This window comes from Apis cerana, linkage group LG8, assembly GCF_029169275.1.
Source record: "Apis cerana isolate GH-2021 linkage group LG8, AcerK_1.0, whole genome shotgun sequence".
NCBI lineage: Eukaryota > Metazoa > Arthropoda > Insecta > Hymenoptera > Apidae > Apis > Apis cerana.
This window is the reverse complement of record NC_083859.1, coordinates 10,155,903-10,174,473: the sequence shown is the minus strand read 5'-3', so window position 1 is coordinate 10,174,473 and position 18,571 is coordinate 10,155,903. Positions and strand designations below refer to the sequence as shown.

Sequence of the window (18,571 nt, the reverse complement as noted above, 5' to 3'; positions counted from 1 at the left end):
GGCTCGTCGTCACGAGCCTGTCTTCCGAGGAATTAATCATCTCGAGTGACGCGGACGATTCGTTCGAGCAGAACGAATTTCTGACCGCGAGCGATTTTATTATCGAGTAATTCGCGAGCGTAGAGATATTTCCCTCCTCTTTAACCATCGAGTCGACTGAACACGCTTATAAATTGATTCGATAGCCAAGAGGAGACTAAGTTTGTTGTTTCACCAGAGAGAACCAATTGATTCGTGCGAATCTCTCTTTGCATTTTCGAAAAAAGAAATTTCTGTTTATCGATGAAACTGATATATATAGATGTGTGTTGTTCGTTCAATCGTATGTTTATCAGATGTTGGTGAAGCGTGAATTAAGAGATTACGGTATAATTAGCGATTGCAGTATTTAATCAGTCGCAAAAGATGCAACGATGAAGAGATTTTATCTATGCATATTAAGAGCACTTTAATTAATTAAGAAAAACTGTAAAAGTTTCGCGAAGGAATAAACTTATTTCCTCCAAGTTGCTCGACTTACTCGTGGAAAGAGTAAACTTTTTTCTTTTTCTTTTTTTTTTTTTTTTTTGTAAATTTATTGTTTCCTATTCGCGAAATTGAACTGGTCGGAAATTGTTCGTTGCGACGGAAGGGAAATGGAAGGGAGAAAGAAGTTTCCTCGAATGAAAGATCCGTTAAACTTGACAGTAAGTTTATCGGGTTGAATACAGATTGGAGAGATCCAGCAGTTGGATCTTCCCGCGGAGAGGAGAAAATTATCCTCTTCGTTTTCGTGGAAGGAAGATCGAGGGTTCTTACGTCGCTTTCAGGGATCGAACGCTCCCTCCTTTGAAAATTTCTTTTTTATCGCGCCAGCTGAACCATCCCCTTGCGCCCACGAGACGGTATGTCCAATGGATATCAAAGGAATCGTGTTAAGTGGCAAATAATTTAATTTCCTCCCCTTTCGTCCCTCGATTATACGCTGCGCCAATTAATCCCTCCCTCTTCGTCGTTTCCTTTCGCGTTGCGAGAAAAGTCGCTCCACAAAGATCGCCAGTTCGACGTTAGGGAACACAAAGGAATCATATAACGGAAATTATATGATCTTACATCTCGTGTTAACAAATTTAAGCCGAAATTGAAATTACGATATCCTGTTTATAGAAATGATACATATATTCGTCTTTGATCCAATCTCAATCGATTATAACTCGAATAAACATCGAATATTCTTGTACAACTTTCGAATTACGAATTAACCTCTAAATCCTCCGCAAATACATCAATAATCCTGATCTACAATGAATACAATTAATTACGAAAAGATGGATGATGCCAAATTCAGCGAATTCTCTCCTAATTTCATATTCTTTCGTCAACCTAACCTAAAAGGAGATCTAAATCCAAACCATCGAAACAATCTGGACACAATTTTCAACGATTGAAGAAAGATCGACGAGGAAGAGAATCAATCCCTCCCTTCCTTCTTTTTTTTAGGGAACGAACGATCCCAACTCTTTCTCGAAAGAAACAGGAGCAGAAACAAGAAAGAAAGCGCGAGAAAGAGTCGAGGTAGAAAAATCTCAATCGATTATAACTCGAATAAACATCGAATATTCTTGTACAACTTTCGAATTACGAATTAACCTCTAAATCCTCCGCAAATACATCAATAATCCTGATCTACAATGAATACAATTAATTACGAAAAGATGGATGATGCCAAATTCAGCGAATTCTCTCCTAATTTCATATTCTTTCGTCAACCTAACCTAAAAGGAGATCTAAATCCAAACCATCGAAACAATCTGGACACAATTTTCAACGATTGAAGAAAGATCGACGAGGAAGAGAATCAATCCCAACTCTTTCTCGAAAGAAACAGGAGCAGAAACAAGAAAGAAAGCGCGAGAAAGAGTCGAGGCAGAAGCTGGCCGGTAGCGAGAGAGGTCAAATTACAAAAGGGATATCGTCGTCCGAATTTGCCGGATCATCAAACAACTTGTCTAATACCCTTGTCTCGAGCTGGTTGCCTCTGCACGGGATTCGGAGGCAACGCGACAATCTAAATCTTGGCCCTTCGGGGGATCAGATTTCCCCGTGTGCAGTTTAATGCCAGCTGGAATCAGAGCGGATGAAAGCGGACAACGGTGGCGGGGAAGATTCGGTTCATTTGTTTTCCCCTCCTCTCTCTCTCTCTTTCTCTTACTTCCCGTTTCTTCGTCTGTCTAACCCACGCCTTCTCACACACTCTCTCTCTCTTTCTCTCTCTATCTATCTCCATTCGTTCGACTTAACTTCCGCTTATGTCGGTGGAGTTGGACTTGTTTGACGTGCTATCGATTGCGCCCCCGCCAACGTTGCTCATTAGTAGCGAGTAATTGCCCCGACGAGTGCCCTTGACGCACCGTGCCTCCCTCTCCCTCTCTTCCTCCCGCTTCTTTCTTTCCACTTGCCCCACCCCCCGTGTTTATGCGAATCAATTAACGAATCGATTAAGCCTTTCTTTCGAGATGCTTTCACGATGGTGAAAACGATTCTGTATGTATGATCGATTGCCTGTACGAGCGAGGTTGATTAGCAATCCGTTTGATTTCAGTTAGTTATTCTTTATTGTTAGTTAAGAATAAGCGATGGATACTTTTTTGATATTTTGTTTTGAAATATCTGAAAATTGACGATTATTTTTTTGTTTTTGCGGTAAAAGAGATTATCGAATTCTTACTTGGAGTTGAATACCTTTTTAATGTTTGTTTTGAAATATGAGCTGTTGCGAAAATTGATGCTTATGTTTACTTTTTTTATGCGTTTTTCATTTAAAAACTTGAAACTTTTCTTGTAGAATTGATGTTTAGAATTAATGTAGAATTAATGTTAAGAAGAAGAATTTAATTTTAGATGTAACATTTTGAATTTGAACGAAGGCAAATACAAAGATTATCTGAGAATACGTTTTTAATGTTTCTTTTGAAGTGTCTAAAAATTGACGCTTATGCTTACTTTTTTATGTGTTTCTCATTTAAAAACTTGAAACTTTTCTTGTAGAATTGATGTAGATTAGAATTAATCTAGAATTAATGTTAAGAAGAAGAATTTAATTTTAGATGTAACATTTTGAATTTGAACGAAGGCAAATACAAAGATTATCTGAGAATACGTTTTTAATGTTTCTTTTGAAGTGTCTAAAAATTGACGCTTATGCTTACTTTTTTATGTGTTTCTCGTTTAAAAACTTGAAACTTTTCTTGTAGAATTAATGTGAAGAAGAAGAATTTAATTTTAGATGTAACATTTTGAATTTGAACGAAGGCAAATACAAAGATTATCTAAGAGGAATTCTTTGTTACTTAAAGTAAGCGATAGATACTTTTTTATGCGTTTCTCATTCAATTTAAAAACTTGAATGATTGAAACTCTTTTTGTATATGAACTCGTTTAAGAAAAGAATCTAATTTTAGAACATGGTAACGCTTTGAATTTGAACAGAGGCAAATACAAATATTATCCGTGTTCTCCTATTTGCTCAGAATTGACAGTGTTCGACCTCTTGATACCCCGTTAGCATCGGGTGATTAACCTCTCAAACATTGTGCGAGTCCAACTGTGGAAACATTTGTCTGATTAAGTTCGTCCAAGGATTTCTCCAAGGTCTGATTTATAATATAAGTGGGAATAATAGTTTCTGGAAACTTGTTCGAAGCAAGGCTTGTCTGTTTCTAGACAGATACAGAATAAGTCCGTTTAAACAAACGTCCTACACCATCGAATGACTGTCCCTTCACGCAATTCTTTTATATGAACTAGATTTAACTCTACTGCATTCCGTTCCCAATTGGACTTAAAATTCAAAGATGTGTTCCTGCATGGATACAAAATAGGGACACACGTTGAAGGATGCTATTATTTATTTCATTTCACCACGCTCATTTATCAAGTAGACAATCGTATATATTTTTTTTTCAGCTCATAACAATTCATGCAACAGAGAAGAAGGTAATGGAACATGTTTCCAAAGAAAGAAAGAACATGTATTACGCGTGTTCGATTGAATCGGATTAGACACTGGAGACTAATCCAGAGACTAATACAATTCGGTGGCAGAAATTATTTTTCTTGGTGAATCATCCGATGCACGTGTCTTGGAACTAAACACATATAGCGTCACACTACAAATACTTGCTGTCCCTAAAAGTAGTCTCTCCTTTTTCATTACAACCATCACTTAATAGTTGTTCGATCCTCGATAATCCTTCAACAACATCTTCCTACGTGTTCAAACTATTCGCTCACGCATCGAAACGACGAATCATAGAATCATCGAAGACGACAAACGAACGATCCCTTAAACATCGAATCGTTCAATCGACACGAAACGTGAAACATATGTTATATTCCCCCCGTTTATATAATCCGTTTATATAAAAACAGAAATGAAAACCCAGATTAACGCAACCTTCAACAACGAACGTAAGGATTTCGAGACGTGGAAAGCCGCTTCGCGATAATCTCCAACGCTAATCTCGCCACTGTGGAGCAACAGATAGTCAGAAAAAGGGATGGAGAGATACCATAAGGATTCACCGCGGAGCGAAGTAGCGGAGAAGACGAACGAAATCACGCCTGAAGGAGGGGAGGAGGAGGAGGAGCTAGGGATTACATCGCTGCGTAAACACCAAGTTACTTCAATTAAACCTCCGCCGGCACAATGAGTCCCGCCCTGTTTAACACCCCGTTCGAGCGGATGGAAAATTAAGATCGACCGGCTATGATCCTCTCTCAGGAGGGGAGAGAAAAGTTCGTCTATTCAAACGACTTTCGAATTATTCGAAATATATCCGACTTCTCGCCTCGGCTCGTGTCTCGTAGATCCTGACCTGACCCAAACCTTATCCTCGATCGAATCGTTTCTGATCGGTGAGCCGGAAGGAAGGAAGAAAGGAGGGAGGGAGGGAGAGGGAGGGTGAGATCGGTGGCGTTAAGAGGGGTGAAATGTTGCAGGAACAAGGCTCGAGTTCGTCACGCGACGGGGCAATGTTTGGGGCACGACTTCCCATGGCTTTTGCGACTGTTGACGTATTCGACAAGGTCACGGCCTCTGGAAACGAGGTTTTATAGAGCTATATTTTTATAGAGAATTTTCTCGTTGTATCAGTTGTGTCGATGAAAATAAGGATTTGTTGATTTTGAAGTTTCAAATATCATTCTTAAATTGTTTTAATAAATATTTTGTTGTTACTCTTTATGATGTCAATTTTTGGAAGAAAATTATTTTGTTTTATTAGAATATGATTCGATCAAAATAAAGAATATGCAGAGAATATATTTAATAAAGGAAACAGGAATAAATTATGTTATATGGATATTGTTCTGCTACTTTCTGTTAATTAAAACAGCTTTTGCTTTATGGCTGCCTGATCATAATTGTCTTGTTCAAAGGGATCTTTGTAATTAGTTGAAGATGTAAATTTCTAGCTGCTTGGAAAATTTTCTTTGCGTGTATTTTGCGAAAATTAGAATCATTAATAGTTGTCGAATCACATAAATTGATAGTTAATGGTTACGTGGCGCAAGAATAAATTCTAAATGCTCATATTAAGGAATAAATTTAGAAATAATTCGATTAAAATAAAGAATACAAAAATATATTTAATAAAGGAAATAGGAATAAATTCTCTTATTACAGTTTTAGCTTCCTTGTTCAAAGAAATCTTTGTAATTAGTTGAAGATGTAAGGCTATTTGAGAACGACCAAATTTTCTTTGCAAATTAAAATTAGCATCATTAATAATCGAGACTTGTCGAATCACATAGATTGATAGTTAATGGTTACGTGGCGCTAGTATCGCATTGTCACAGTGTTAACAACCAGCAAGAATAAATTACTCATATTAGGGAATAGGTTGTAAAATGATTCGATTAAAATAAAGAATACACAATAAGAATATATTTAATAAAGGAAATAGAATAAATTATACGAATATTGTCCTACCACTTTCTCTTATTAAAACAGTTTTTGCTTTATAGCTGTCTGACCATAACTGCCTTGTTCAAAGAGATCTTTGTGATTTGTTGAAAGTGTAGACTTCTAACTGCTTGAGAAACTTTAGAATATAGATATATAGAATTCAAAATATAGAATATAGAAGAATATATCATAAGAAAAATGTATTTAATGAAGGAAATAAAGATGAACTACGATATATAGATGTGGGTAGATGAAAAAGAGAATCCAATCCTGCATAAATATACAAGATCGCACCTTTCATATATATATAATATATATAAAAACACATTTTGTTTGATGATTTGTAAAAAACAGACATTTATTTCCTCAGCAAAGGCGAACGAAAATGATGATTCCCTTTTCTTTTCTCCTTGTTTCTCGGGACAAAGGATCCTGGACACCCTGGATACGAGGCCCAGAATCTCGAGGATAGTTGGCGAGATGAATTACGCCGGACTACTAGGACTCTCCTTCCAGTTTATTAAAGGACTTAACCCCCTTTGCGGATGTAATCTGAACTTCATTATTTAAAATTCAACCCGTGCAACGATCGCATTCTCGCGTGGAACGACTCGCATAAAAGATTCAGGCCAGGGTCGCGGCGAGAGAAATTGACCGACATAAATTATTTAAATATCTCGCTGGCAGCAGTGTCCGGGTTGAGCTCGTTCGCCCGAATAACGCTTACAATTTTAAATGTTCCGAAATATCTCTTACCTGTTTCCGTTCACTAATAACAGAAGTACTCTTGAAACCGACTTGAATTTTATTAAATGAAATTCCACTTATGCTTGTATTATTTCTTCTTTCTATTATTGTACCTTTTAAAAATACTTTGGGTAGTTTTTGGATAAACGAAGATCGCACGTCGCTGTGATAAAATATATAATTTTATAAATATTTCCTTGCCCTCGTGTTTACCTTAACATCTAGAATCTAGATCCTTCGAAAATATATCCATCTTCGATAATCATTTAATTACGTATCTCGAAGACGACGAAAATTAACGATTGACGTGGTTCATTTCTTGGCTTTCGGATTCGATTTGATCTGCAATGGACAACACCGTTTAAAACGTTCTTCAAAATGTATCCTCGTTTAATCTGGAACCGTTTTGGATCTCTGGAATCTCGAAAACAGTCGGCCAGGAATGTGTGACGTACGTGGTACACGCGCGTCTCAAGATGGAGAGGCTGAGGCTGGTATTCGTCAGCCTCCATGCCTCTTCTCAGTCCGCGAAACTTCCCCTTGTAAAATCACTGCGAAGATTTCATTAAGGGGAACGTTTACTCGTCATCTGTCCCGAGATAATGAACCTTTCTTGGTGATAAGTTGGCGAGAAACAGGAGGCGGAGGAACAGGGAAAGAAAGAGGAAAAGGGAGGACGAAAGGATAACAAGAAGCCTGACGAAATGAGAGAATTTATCGATTGTTCGAATTCTAGAAATTGGCTTGGAAAATTCATCTAGCTTCCTGCGTGATTTAAAAAGATTTCGCGGTCATGATCAAGAATAATTCGTAGAGAGTAAGAGCAAATAGATTTGATTCTATGGATATTTTTAATTTAAAATCGAAATCAGTATATTTATTATGTAGTAAACTATTTATATGCATCTATAATTAAAATTGGATTGAACGTATATAAAAGTTGTCAAATTGGATCAAATCTATCCACACAATCGCAATAAGGAAAATCAGAAGACTTTCGTGATATTTCGAATTTATCATAAAGTGAATATTTTAATCTGAAAATCGTTATCAATAATGATTGAAAAGGTAAATGAGTAAGTATATTTAGTGTATAGTAAACTTTCGTGTAAATATGCAAACCATCTGTACAAAAATTGTCAAACTGGATCAAATCTATTCACGCGGTCACTTAAGGGATATGATAAGGAAAACCAGAAGACTTTCAAGATATTTCGAATTTATCATAAAGTGAACATTTTAATCTGAGAAAGAAGGAATGTCTCGGTAATAGATTAAAATCACGGCATACAACCGTATTCACACCGTATTCCGCTTCTTTTGCGAATTGTCGCGTTCGCGTGAAAGATTGTGAAAAACGCGAATTCGAAGCTGGAGAAACGCCTCCGTTTTCCCTTTTTCTCGGCACACAATTTTTCACGGCGATTCGAGTGGATTCACAATCACGTAACTAGCATACATCAGGAATGCACCGTTTGGAAAGATTAATCGTCCTCAAACACGAATTTCACGATCCCTTCTAAATGATCCTAGAGGCTAGAGGTTGATTCGTGACTTCTCGAGTTATCCATTATTATCCGACTGTGTTCTTAAGTTTGAAACGTGTTACACGTACATAAAATGTGTTTTCACTGGAAAGTGAAACGATGGTGTGTACTTGTTCGTAAAATGCGAGGTAAGAAGTGCTTAATAGATGGGTACAAGTGAAAGAAGTAAGAAAATTGGTATCTTGGAGGGAACGTTGTAACGTTCACACAATTGTGCTCCAATTTTCTTACTGGTGTATTTTTCGAGTTTTAATTTCCTCATCCTATTGATACGATTTGTGACTCGTTTAATTCCCTGCTACGTAATATTAATTCAAGATGGCAATCGTTTAATGAAAGAATAAAATATGTTCGTTTGAAAAACTGTCGCAAAACTGTCCAACTGACCGACACGTGTTTACGTATCCACAAACTAGTTAAAGTAATATTTCCGTGGACCGATGGTATTAAAACTCGAAAATACTTTCCTGGATCGTTCGTGAGACACGCGAGCCACCCCAGTGTAACAACGAGTTTTTACACCATATGCAAATATACAGCCGGCCTCAACTTTTAATTGTGCACGGGGTTGTTTTACCAGCTCGAACGTCGTTAAAACCGGAGAAGGCGCGACATTAATGAAATGCAAATTGCCGTGAACATCGGCCTCGAAAGAATACGAAACCAGCTAAGTAGCATCGACTACTCGAAACAAAAATGAAACCGCGACGTTTTTATCGATTATAAATCTTCCACTTTTTCTTTTACCGCAAAGTATCGCGAAAAATTCATAAAAACATCGATTCAATTTTTCGATTCCAAATTTTAATTGCGCACAAGGTTATTCGCCAAACATCGTCAAACGAAGCAAAATGCGAAAAAATAAGAAATTAGATAAATAGTAATCTGTGAACTATTCGAAACAAAGATGACGGTATCTCGCAGTTTTCTAAAATACCGCAAAAATTTTTCAATTTTTCAATTTCAAATTATTTCATCGTCTCAAACGCCGTCAAACGGAGTGAAACATAAGAGAATAAGAAATTTGCTAAATAGCATCCCGTTTCCACTTCTTTCGCAAAAATTAATAAAACGTTTCTATTTTTCAATTGTGCACGAAGTTATTTTATCAGATCAAACGTCGTCAAACGGGACAAGACGCGAAAGAATAAAAAATTAGCTAATCAACATTCTATGAATTATTCCAAACAAAAACAACGTTACAAAATCCCACAAGATCGAATTTTCAATTTCCAATTTTTTAAATTTCAAATTTTAATTGTCGTTAAACAGGAACAAAACGCGAAAAGAGTAAGGAACCGGTTAACCAAGCACCGATACCATCCGCTAAAACGCTTCTTTCGTCAAATTCTTCGAATTCCAAATTTCCCTCACCCCCTCCCCCTCTCACCCCTCAATCTCGAGCCTTGCCTGAAAATCGGATATTCTCATCTCCCTCCGCAGGAAAGCAGCAGCGTACGCGGCCATTAATCGCTTGCCCAAACAAGAGCTTCATCACCTAAAAGTCCCCGGCAATTCGCAGTCGGTGGCGCCCCCGCGGCGCACCTGCACCCCATTAATCCCCGGCCATTAAACGTCACCTCCACGCGCGGGATTCCTCGCACGGGAGGGAGATGAGCAGGCGGGTACCCCCGGAAATCGTGGATAGCGGAAGGTGGTGGCGATTTATTAAAAGCGCATCCTCATTGTCGTCGAACCTGCTGACTTTGCCCGTGCAAGACGACCGCCTCTCGCCCATCCAATACACGCTCGACCCCCTCGCCAACACCACGATACCGTCTCTCCACGTGGATTACGTACACACGCTACTCTCCTACTACACAGATACACGATGAGACACTCGACGGCCACGTCTATAGATTTACAGGCGGGCAAATACACAAGATCTCGCGTGCAACGGGGGTGGAGGAGGAGGAGGAGGAGGAGGGGGCACGTCGGTTGAATCCTGATGGGGGACAGAGGCGCAGTTTGCGCTGGTTATTCGCGCGTCTACGTGTACCTGCGTAAGCATGTACGTGTGGACATAAAGGAGCGTGTCTGGTTGCAGACTAATCGCATCTAATGAGCCGCACCCCGTCAGCGCAGATTAAAGCCACCGGTTACAGAGCGCGGTTAAATGGCCTCCTCGTCCGGCTGCGTAAAAACCAACCCCTACCCGTACGGCGAATTATTGTTTCACGCGGACTGGACTGGATTCTTTTTCTTCTCTTTTCTTTTTTTTTTTTTGTACACCAGCGGATGCGGCGACGCAAAAGCGAGCGGAAAGATGTTGTACAGGGCGATCCAGGCAACTGGGTCAGGTTTCATTTTTCATTCGGACAAAGTTATTCGAATTTGGATCAGGAGAAAAAGTTTCGCGCGTATCCGACGAATGTTTTCGTCGTAAATGTCGTCCTCGTAGAATCGTAGGGGAATATGTGTAATTGTATGTAGGAGGAAGATGAGTAAGATTGTTGTATAGGGTGGATGCTTCTCTGGGTCAAGTTGTATTTGTGTTTACAGTGAAAATATATATATATATATACATCTCTGATATTGAATTATAGAATCACTCGCAATTGATTTTCAGTTTTATTATTCCAACGATGTTGTTCTTGGTAGTGTACGAATTTTATGTAAATATTTCCATCTTGTATATTATTATATTTCTTTGATCGTTGAAAATTACAATAGAAAATATAGGGAAATTCTTTAATTTTATTCAGGGAGGACATAATCTTATTATATTTGGTTAGAATGTTAGTTATAAAAAAAGTAAAGAATAATAGAAAAATGCAATAAACAGTTGAGGTTGAAAGTAATCAAAATACAATCCTTTTACATTTTGCAGACATTTTAGAGATTTTATATAAAACTATTATTAGGGATACATTGAAGGAAGATTTTTGAAAATTTGATCGTTCCAACTCTTCTGTAGTTCGTGACACGAGATATTAATGATTTAATTTCAAAGGGTGTTTCTTTCGATCGCAAACTGTAGAAATAATAAATAAACCATTTTCACGAATAATTTTCCTTCCAATGAAACGAAATTGATCGCAATACTTTTATAAATTTATATCTCTGTATTGACCTTGTCTCTATATAACAACATCGTGATATAAAAGAACGAGGATTAAGAAACATTTTTACGATCCCTCTTACCATACTAGACGGATGAAAGATTTAGATTCATCTTTTTTAAAGTAAGGTACAATAGAATAAACGATCGCTTGATACATAAACTTAAACGAATAAAGAAAAAAAATTGTAAAAGTTATTCATAACCAACCTCTATCAACACTCTATCTATTCTCAAAGGAATTATTAATAAATTGACATTTAAGCTACGTCAAGGACCGTACGCGATAACGAATAAGATCGATAGTTTGGATCGAACGAGTCCATTATATTATTTAAACTCGTCTCAACGATTCCTTTCAAAAAGTTAACTTGGAACAAACTTCAAGTTCCCACCGCGTGTAATAACACGGTGAACCATTTCCAGCGCATTAAACTCAAATAATCCTAATCCTAATCATTCCCCCCCAAAATTCGTTTAATAAACCTCCTCCTCCTCCTCCTCGAACAATTCAAGTGCGATACACATAGCGCAATTTATTCCAAACTACGATCATAGATAATTTCCCCCTTACCCAAACGCTACAATTTCGTGTTTCCACCTTGGAGATCTGACCAGAGAAAGAGAGGGGGGGAGGGACGGTTATGAATTATGAGCGGCCAAGGCAAAGTGCTGGATGTGCAACTCGTGAAGGAAAAGGGGGAAGGAGGAAAAAAAGAAAGGGGGGAAGGAAGAAAAGGAAGAACATGGGGAGGGGAGGGGAACATGGTTTTTAACACGCTTTCGCGATTCTTTCCTCCTCCTCCGCCAATTTTCTTTACGTCCGGTCGCGTACGTACGCTGACGCGGCTTATTTAAATTTTCAACGAAAGGGGTGGGGCTTGGCCACCACCGGTATTTGCGTCGAACATTAAAAACACACGGGCGAGCGTGCTGCCGTCTGATTAATCGCCGGGGAAACGTATTAAAAATACATTAGCACGGTGGCTGGCGGTATTGGCCGACTGCAACTCTTCCTCCCTCCCCCTCCCTTTCCTAACTAGCCGGGCGCAGCGATACACAAACGATTCGAATCTCGTTACGAGGCCGGAAACCGCCTCGTTCGACGTTAGAACACGACGATTAAACGGGAACGTGGGAATCGATACGCGAATTTCGCCCGGAAATTTGATTCGATTACGATCGGGGTGGGGAGGGGGAAGAAGAAAAAATACTGTAATGCGCTTGATCTTCATCTTGTACACTTACGCCGCATATTCTCTTTCTATTGAAATCATAAATCTGTTTCGATCTTGCCGATTTTCCTGTAGAATTGTATATTTTTTGAGAAATTAGAAAAAATACAGTGCGCTTGATCTTCATCTTGTAGACTTATACTGTATATTCTCTTTCTATTGAAATCACAAATCTGTTTCGATCTTGCCGATTTTCCCGTGGAATTGTATATTTTTGGGGAAGGAGAAGAGGGAAGAAGAAAAAATAGTGTACTGCGCTTGATCTTCATCTTGTACACTTACGCCGTATATTCTCTTTCTATTAAAATCTGTTTCGATCTTGCCGATTTTCCCGTGGAATTGTATATTTTTTGAGAAGTAGAAAAATACTGTGCGCTTGATCTTCATCTTGTACACTTACGCCGTATATTCTCTTTCTATTAAAATCTGTTTCGATCTTGCCGATTTTCCCGTGGAATTGTATATTTTTTGGGGAAGTAGAAAAAATACTGTGCGCTTGATCTTCATCTTGTACACTTATACTGTATATTCTCTTTCTATTGAAATCACAAATCTGTTTCGATCTTGCCGATTTTCCCGTGGAATTGTATATTTTTGGGGAAGGAGAAGAGGGAAGAAGAAAAAATAGTGTACTGCGCTTGATCTTCATCTTGTACACTTACGCCGTATATTCTCTTTCTATTGAAATCACAAATCTGTTACGATCTTGCCGATTTTCCTGTAGAATTGTATATTTTTGGGGGAAGCAAAAGGGGAAGAAGAAAAAATACTGTATTGCGCTTGATCTTCATCTTGTAGACTTATACTACATATTCTTTTTCTATTGAAATCACAAATCTGTTTCGATCTTGCCGATTTTCCCGTGGAATTATATATTTTTGGAGATGAAGGGATCTATATTAACCCTTTGATGACTTTCAGGCACCGTTTGATGTGGCGATTCGAAAATAGGCTTCATGAATAGATGCCTAAGCTCTTTATCTTATGATCTTTATCGTATAATCTTATGAGGTGTAGAATAATACAATGTCGGATGGCTAGATTTTTTCATCTCAAATTATACCGTGATGAGCGAGTCGAACGACAATCTTCAGAGTTTGATAGTCGTGGGAATAGAAATATTATTTTCAACATTTTTTAAATTGATTAGAGAGAAGATGAGTTTGATTTTTCCTTATTGAATGACGAAATTAACGATAGAGAAAGCAATGATAAAGATGGAATAAGAGGGCGCGAAATAAGAATAATATCGAAAAGAAGACACAATAAATCTGCAAGTATCTTCGAATATAAATGAACCATTATATTTTTTTAAACTATTTCTTACCGATAAACTTATTAATGAAATAAAACGAATAATTAAAAAAGTTAGAAAAGTACTATTGCCTATTTATTTGCTCTGACAAATCGAGAATTCATTTTAGGTAATTGCTTCATAAAATATAACACGAAACAATAATATAACAGACTTTAATATTCGATAAATTTTCTCTCTTAATATGTAAAGATACATAAAATATTAAAATATAAAAGTTTTATGCCTTAATTTGTGCGTGAAATCATTTCAAGTTGGCTAGTAAGAAAACGCATCGAACGTGTGGATTCGAATCGCGTGAAATTACTGGATTCGACCGAGCGAAAAAGGCTTGGAACGCAAAGGGTTAATTATTATTATACGATATGGAGGATGAAAATGATTGATTTTAATCAATAACGAGGGGAAAAAGTATTTCTATGATGGCGAAAGCTTCGTTGTGGAAAATATAGAATAGCTCGAGTCCTGATTCGACTTGAATTAGGTAATCAAAGATCAGTTTTGAACGTTAAAACTAGTTTTAAGGCTCTTTCACGAGTCCCTCCAACAAGATTATTCCCTATAGAAAGTTAATCCTAGCGACCCCCTCCTATTTACCCTCGTCAATGGCCATCTGGAGACCTCACACGGTGTATAATCCACTCTAATATCGCGCTTCTGCGCAATTTTCTCATTGATATTCAAATACTATTTCTAAATAGATTCATAATCATAAATGACTCACCGATGTAATCCAACCCTTCAATAATCTATGGACCATCATCTGGATCCGAGTGAAGAGAGTTGGAATGGTATTATTATGGTTATCGACTTACCTGAAGCAAAAAAAATAAAAGAAACAATAAGAATAACGGAACAACAGCGGATTTTTAACTAATCATTTTATATTTTCGTGCTATTATTGATCCCAAACTTATAGCTTGAATGAATACAGTTTCGTTTAATCGAAATTTATATTATCTATTCCTAATAACATTTTTTGACACATTTCGAATAATTCTAGAAACGAAGTTGTACAAAGATTAAACTACCTCGAACTCTCGTGCAATAATTAAAAAAAATATTTCTCAATAAATAATAAGACTACTAGTTCGAGACTGCGAACAAATTTAAAAACTTTTCCATGTCTGAACAAAATTCCTTCAAAATAACCCAAGTTTAGCCGAGAAATTGAAGCGAGCAACGCTTTAACGATTGATAAAAGAAAAAGAAAAAAAAACGAAAGATCTCAGAGCGAATATTATTAGACGAAATTTCGATGTTTCGCGCAATGGCGTACAGGCATTAGACAATTTGAAAGGGGCACCTTTGTACCTTTGTTCGACACGCAGTTTTTCAAATGTCGCGGAGTAAATGACAGCAGCTTTCATGGAAACGCGACTTCAATCTGCACGGCCCTTAGTCGTGAGCCATCGCGCATTCTTTGTCCGTAAGGACAGCGAGGTCATCCCCTTTTTGCCGGTGAAACTGCTGCATGAAAGGAAGGTTAGGAATACGTACGGTGGATTCGAGTCGAGGGGGAAAAAAAAAAAAAGAGGGGGAGAGGGAAGTGGAGAACTTGGAAACTTCCGTGGGGAGGGGGAGTAGGCTTTTCACCGTTGAAGTACTGGGATAATCGTTGCATTCAGCGATTTTAAGTAGGGAAATTATTGAAGAATGGCCTTACGGGTATTTTAATATTTTCGCATATTCAACGCTCGAATGAGAGGGGGGCGGGAGGAGGTGTTTGCATTAAACGTAATATTCGTATAAAAATTTATAAAATATTGATAATTTATAGAGAAGAATTCAGAAAATGAAAATGGTAAGTATCGTAATGCTTTCGAGCAGCATTGTGCGTGTTGACGATTGATGCGAGTTAAAAATACATGTGTCGTAATGGAGTTTGTCATGTTTTCATATTGACGTACATTAAATGTCAAAAATGTTTGGACAGTACATTTTGTTGAAATAAGTCGATCTATATCTGTCCGTAACGAAAATATAAAATTTATTGCGTCAATGTACGTTCGTAATATTTGTATTAAATGAAATAGTATTTTACTACGTGGAAAATACTCTTTATAAAAATATTCGCGTGTATTCGAATATTCCTACAAATTTTTCGAGTTTGAAAATAAAAGAATTCCACGTTGTGGAATTTTTATTCTTTGTTATTACATTCGGTTTTAACACGAAGTCGATTTGTCTTTGCCATGGTTCAAAATTGATCCACAAGTCTTCTATCAACTTTGTATATACGTGTAATACTTCTTCGTGCATGTTTCGATGGATATTTCAGAAATTTCTTCTCGTTGTGCCGAATTCTTTCTATTGTGATACACAAAAATTAATATCAGCATAGAAACCACGAGTATATTAAAATAAAATGAGTTTATAAGATTATTGTCGAGAAAACTCATCATCGAAGACAACGGATGCACGTAATAAACAGTATAGAACTCTACCGATAAAGCAGAGTATCGCTAGAGTATCTTCGTCGTAATATTTATATCACTTAAAAAAAAAACTTATTAACGTTAAGAAACGTTGTGAAATAAATCCGAAAGATTGAGTCTAGATATCGAAAACGAAGAAAATACGATATATAAGAATTTTACAAAAAAGTTTTGAATATTTTCACATTTTTTTCCCCTCATATGCAATATTGAATATAATTGTCTGTATATTTCAAGAGGTATAAACAAGAAAAGAAGAAAGAGGAAAAGAGAGAGAGAAAGTAAATATAGAAATAAAAGATTAATAAGCTAAAGTGGATATCCGTATTAAATGACTGTATACACTTAATCATCCTCGATAAACTTCCGTGGGTATGGAAGTACATTCACAACAGGAAATTACAGACCAATTTATGGATCGATCTAATCGAATCGATTATCAATTATCTGTTCGCGAGCGCAGCTCTAAAAATTGAACGTCAATTCTGCGAATTACATGGCTAGTCGACTCTTGTCAATTAATGTTTCGTCCAACAATCGTCGCTTAAAATATTTATCTGCCTCTGATTAAACACGTGAATTCTGACCGATATACGATCACGTTTGTAAAATGATCTTGGAACGTGTAAAACGATTCTTCGAGATTCGAGATTAATTAAATATAATATAATTAAATATAAATATATACGGGATACGGGAGAAACAATGAATTGAACGCATTTCGAACCTTGGAATTTTTCTCCAGAGAAATTCTTCGAAATTAACGATCACAATTTGTCGAAAATATGCTCGTAAAATGGTACACGCGATATATTTTTCGATACACACATTACAATGTAATTCTAGCGTTAACAAAATCTCTTCTCGATATAAGATTAATACTTCCACTTAAGTTCGTGAATAATGGAAAATTGAAAAACGCAACAACGAAATGAAATATATTCCGTGCGCGATAAAATTCGATTACTTTATAATGACAAAAGAAATTTAATTTCATCAAAAATATGATGCGAAAAGCAAGGGGGATTGACGCGCGTTCAACGCGAATTGGGTTTTATTTGTTTTTCAAACAATTATTAAAGAAATAAAATTTATCCCCCTCCCCGTTTCACCCGTGTGTACTTTCCATTATTCGATCAGGGAGGGGGGAAAAAAAGATACGGAAAAAACAAGATACGAAAATATTAATCAACACGTGAAATTGGATATGCATATCTATGCGAGATAAATATTTAAACCTTATCGATTCCAATGATCTCGATACCATCAGATGTAACCACCATAGAGATTAATATTATTTCAATCGCGTCATTTACATTCCCCCTATAAATAAACTCGTTGCTCGCCCATAAAACGATTATTTTTGAAAGATTTTTAAAAGTTTCCCGCCGTTTTTAAAAGTCGGCCGGGACGACGAATAACAAAAATAATAAAAATACGGCGGCGAGTTCAATTTATTCGCAATTCGAAATAACTTTTATCCAACATCCTCTGGAAACTGGCCTATTACACGGGTAGGGGGGGGGCGTAACGCGGAAAGAGGAAGTTTGTCGAAGAACGTTGGAAACAGTTTAAACGGGAATCCGAATCGATCCTCGAAACGGGGGGGAGAGGAGGCGGTGGAAACGGGAACGATCCTACCGATTACACGTTCCATCGTTTCTATTTACCAAAATTGTGTCACGGTAAATATGCGAGCTCTACCCTTTATGCGCGCACATCGGGGAATATTAGTTCTACAAGTTGCCGCGATATTGAAACGTGGAGCTGGCGTTTATGCAAAAGGAGGGGAGAGGAGAGAGAGAGTTGCGGCCGAAACGAACTTTCGGACGCGGCTGTGAAATGAAAGAATCGCGGGGGGGATGGGGGTTTCTCGGAGGAAACGATCGAGAAGGAAGTCTCGAGTGTGGAGCGGTGGTGGCAGAGCTGTGGAGAAATCTGGCGGAAAACGCGAGTCGAGGAAACTTAAATAAATTTCGACCACGATGGAATGCGAATCGATGGGAATGAAATTATTGGATTATCGGGGATGGGATTCGAATCTTCTCTTGAATCTAGTGGGAATATTATTATTTTACTCGATTAATGGCGAGTCGCAATATTACGAAATCCGGCAGGGATCTGGAATTTGCTCGATTTCGAAGAACGGTTCGAAACTGTGCTCTGTGTTGTTTATTCTTTATTTATTCTTTATTATTGATTATAATATTTATATGTGAATATAACGTGCAATAATTACGAAATTAAAATAAGAAGGAACGGATGGAGATGGATCGTGCAA

At 37.3% G+C, this 18,571-nt stretch overlaps 1 protein-coding gene across 8 annotated transcripts in view; it reads right to left on the bottom strand.

The window, feature by feature from the left end:
- The window catches only part of LOC108002596 (uncharacterized), a 352,190-nt gene that overhangs the window by 259,146 nt on the left and 74,473 nt on the right, over positions 1 to 18,571 (bottom strand). For 2 of the 8 annotated variants that reach the window (XM_062078870.1, XM_062078876.1), the window contains exon 3: positions 14,577 to 14,667. The exons of the other annotated variants lie outside the window; for them this stretch is intronic. The gene's annotated coding sequence lies outside the window, so the exon portion shown is untranslated. The remainder of the gene's footprint in view (positions 1 to 14,576; positions 14,668 to 18,571) is intronic. 8 annotated transcript variants of the gene reach the window in all.